The following is a 4,361-nucleotide window of genomic DNA, read 5'->3' on the forward strand; positions in this document are numbered from 1 at the left end:
AGGTGGCAGTGCTGTCATCCTGTTTACTCACCGCTCCTCGCTTCCTTGTGGGATTTCCTTATTATCTCAGCCTTGGACTGCCTGTAGCACATCTTCTGCTGCTTTTATAATAAATCACTCATATTAGTGTCTAAAGAGTAAAATACATCAACTTTAAAATACATCAGTCGCAGTAATATTCATGTTGTATTGATATAAAATTAGCCACAATTAAAATGTGGTAACCATCTACCGACCTGCCGGGCCCGCTCCCAAGAGCTTTCAAGTGAAAACCCACAATTTCCTGAACTGCAGTGAATTAAAACTATTTCCAACATTAAAGCGGTCTTTGACATCAGAGGCACTTTCATGTTCGTTCCTCAGAGGCACATGGACAAAATGTGAAAAGAGATGACAAAATATACAGTGAATGTAACAACAGATTTAAAAGAGAGGTATAATTTGTGTTTTCTCGTTTGGCTTTGGGTTTTAATCATAGCTTGCATTTTACAAAGGAAAATGGTTAAAGGCCAAAGTCAAGCTCACCTGTATTTCCATCAGGAGAGGTAAGCCTTATTATTTATTCATGAAATAATTAAATCTGCTGTATATTATGATGTTCTTAATGTGTGGTGCACAGTACGTTACCGAGGTGGTCCCTCTGGTTTACAGTAATGGCAAACAGAGCCCTCTAGTGGGCGTTCACGTCGTGTGGGATGACACAGTAGGGACAAGTTGTACAAGTTAAATCATTTCTCCACACTCACTGTTTCTATCATCTGAATGGCTTCAATCCGTCTGTCCACTTTCTCTCTGCACTTATCCTGGTCATGGGTGGCTGAAGCCTATCTCAAGCAGGGATATTGCCTGCTCGGTCAGACAGGACAGGTCCATCATGGGCAGCAGAGCATTCATACTCACATTCACAACTATGGACATTTTAAAGTCTCTGATTCAGCTGAGCTTTATGTCTCAGGACTGCTGGAGGAAGAACTACCCCAGGAAAGAGACAGCACAGACCCTGTGGAGAACAATCTCCACAGAACTCAGGTCCAATAAAGACAAAACAGAGGGACTGTGAACTGCTATCATATGCAGGTTAATGTCGTGGAGAGACTGTGGTCACGGTTAGAGGGAGAGGCCCCCAAAGATCTACGGTTTGTGTTAGATGTGAAAGGTGGTTTAGAAACATTTCAGCTGTCAGCTTAGATTTGTGGTCGTTACAACAGATTCCAACGGTGCTTTCACTGAGGAATAAAATGAAAAAAACATCTTCAACCACTCAAACAGCATTATCCACTTCTTTTTCTGCTCAGTATGCTCTCAAAACTCATGTTAGTGCCAAAATGTGGCCAGAGGCTCCTGGGTGGTAAGTGCTCCATTGATTTATGCTTTTATAAAATAGTCTCCTTCGCTGTACTAAAGCTACATTTGTCAGGACAATACATAAATAAATCAAAAAATAAATAAAAAAGTGAAGTCAATTACTGCTCTTTGACTTTGTAGGGCACGGTGAAAAAAACTGTTTTACAGTATTAACTAAATTAATTCGATTATTTTATGGCAAATAACTTCATAGCAAGGTTAAGCTTTTAAAGGAGATATATTATGCTCATTTTCACGGTCATAATTTTATTTGGGGTTACTACAAGAATAGGTTTACATGCTTTAATGCTCCAAAAACACATCAGTTTTCTCATACTGTCCACTGCCGCGTCACTGTATTCTCCCTCCGTCTGAGACGCTCTGTTTTAGCTCCTGTCTCTTTAAGGCCCAACCCACTCCCAAATACCTGCTCTGATTGGTCAGCTCGCACACACCTGAGCCAGCACCGTTCACAACAAACTAGCGGCTTATACAGACTCTGTGACGTAGTGTGATACTGATGAGGCGTTCGAGGCACTTCAGGAGCTTCTGATGGTGCAGACTTTGTTCACTTTCAAGATCTTTTACATGCACATGAGCCTGTAGAGAACACTGACGGAAAGGGAAACAAATGAAAAAGGTCTTCTTTAAGCATCTACAGACCTGATAGCTGCTGTACCTGAGAGGATTTTTCAATCTGAGCACTCCACATTGCCTTTACACAACCTTTGTGGTCCGTCTACATCGTTTTAACTCATTCGTCAATCTTTTCTTCTTTCTCCTGAGGTATAAATCGCTAACTATTTCCACACAGTCTCAAGGTTGACATGAGTCCGCCGCCGCACTGTTATCTCAGTGTTTCTCTTTGAGTGGAACACTTAAGCTGTCCTGATTCTGCGTGCACTATGAGACTAAACGGGACCGCTGACCAGACAAGTGTGCTGACCTTTTTAAAGCTCAGTCTGGCTTTTAGAAAAACGAGCCTCAACACGGCTCACGCTTGAAATGGAATCGTGGCTGAAACACAGCATCGTTTCTACCTCCACAATCTTTTATGATAAGACCATCACTTCGCAACACCTACGAGTCCATCACTTAGCTCGCTCACTGTGAAATAATGTTACTGAAGATTTGACAGCCACAGAATCTGAGGCAAAGAAAAGGAGACTTCATGCAAATAGCTGCAATGTGAAGGGTGTTTTGATGAAATCAAGAGCAACTTGAATAAACCAGGAGATAGAACTCAGTGTGCCAGATGGCAGTTGACAGTCTTTAAAACAAATGTTCAGTGACATGAGTGTAAAATGCAGAAGATTTAAGTCTTTGCTAATTAATATGTATTCATGGCTGTCAACGTTCAAATCACTCATTTCAAGCCCATGCACACACAATGGGCATTAATAACTCCAAATGCCAGCAGTGAAAGGTGCTAATTAATTTAATTATTTCCGCAGTCAATGTGTGGAGTTGTTCATGTAATCCTTTTGTGTTGTTTTTATTTATTACACTGTTATTGTTCTTATCATAATCTGCTCCAAAGTAACACAGAAAATGGGGAAAAAGCCGAAGAGAGCTTCATTTTCTTGAGCCTCTGCAAAACCATCATGCCTCGCTGAAATATATTGATCTGAAGAACGTGTTTGTATTCCTGTTCAGTCGCTGTTCTGGCTCCGAGCCTGCAGATTCACCGTCTGCCTCGCTGTCGATGGAACAGCTGCAGGACTGTTTCTTCGCTCACATCTTCCAGGACCTGCACACAAACACAGGGGTTGTAGTTATTCTGAATGATTAGACCTCTGCTCAGGGTGGAGTCTGGAGGAGCTCTGCTAGAAATAACGTAATGTCACCAAACGTAAAGGTTCAATCAAGGATAATAAGTCACAACACCGGTGTGTAGGTGATACTACGTGCACAATGCCAGTGTGTGTTCACAAACGAACAAGTCCACGTTGTTCCTATCCCATGATACCTTGCATACATTTTGGGCACGACCACTGAGAGAGTTAGCTGTATGCTACTTTCCTCTTCTATGAGCTTTTTTGGGAATTTAATGACGTGGGAAGACGACCTGTCACAACCTAAACAGGATAATGTGATCATTCCTCAGACTTCATATTTATACAGATGCTACTTCAGCATATTTAGCATGTATTTCGCTAAATATGCTAAAGTTGCACCATATCCCCTTGAAAAGCCAGCTAAGGCAGTCCTTTTGGATTTCTCTCATGTTCAACATGTGTTTAAGTATCATAAACATCTTTATAAGCTTATTTTCTGCACTAGGGAACAGTGGCGATGCTAACGTCCGGGTTAGCCTACATAAACACGTCATCCCAGCTGCACTCTGAGAAGGGCTACTTTTGTTGGTCTTCCGTCTTGGTTGTAGAAGACTGAGGGAACAGGAACATTCATTTGGAGGTGTTTTTCTGTCAGTTCACTCTCCTTTTGGCTCTTTTTTGTCTTTTCTAACTCCTAAGAAGAAATATCTAGCTCATTGGCAGCTAAAGGTCACACGTTCTTCACCAGCCAGTTGCTACCAACAGCAGGTTTATCTGAAATGCTTTGTTGAAAATGGCTGCTGGAAAGATGGTTAACGAAAGCGAAACATAAAGTATATATAAAGTCTTTGATATAATTCCCAGTTGAGTTGTTACATAATATTGATAAATGCTGATTAAAATTAAAATTTTGGTATTCTGATAACGCCTAAATAAAATTCCCACAGCTGCCCAGGATGAAAGGATGCTGCCTGTTAATGGCCCCAAAAAATCAGGAGTTATTTTTATTCATTTATGTCATTTAACAATTATGTATGCAGCTGCCGTCCAATCCATCAAACTGAGTAAATATTTAAATCTGCTGTAAAGGAAGAAAATTTGAAAACCCCATTTGGCCTTTGTCCAAAACTTCATAAGCGCTGGGACTGAATAATTCAACGACCATAAAATAAAACAACCTTGTCCAATTTAATTCCCGCTGGCAGACACGAATTCATCACTCTTGTGTTACAACATATC

The sequence above is a fragment of the Pagrus major genome, chromosome 12, assembly GCF_040436345.1.
Source record: "Pagrus major chromosome 12, Pma_NU_1.0".
Taxonomy (NCBI): domain Eukaryota; kingdom Metazoa; phylum Chordata; class Actinopteri; order Spariformes; family Sparidae; genus Pagrus; species Pagrus major.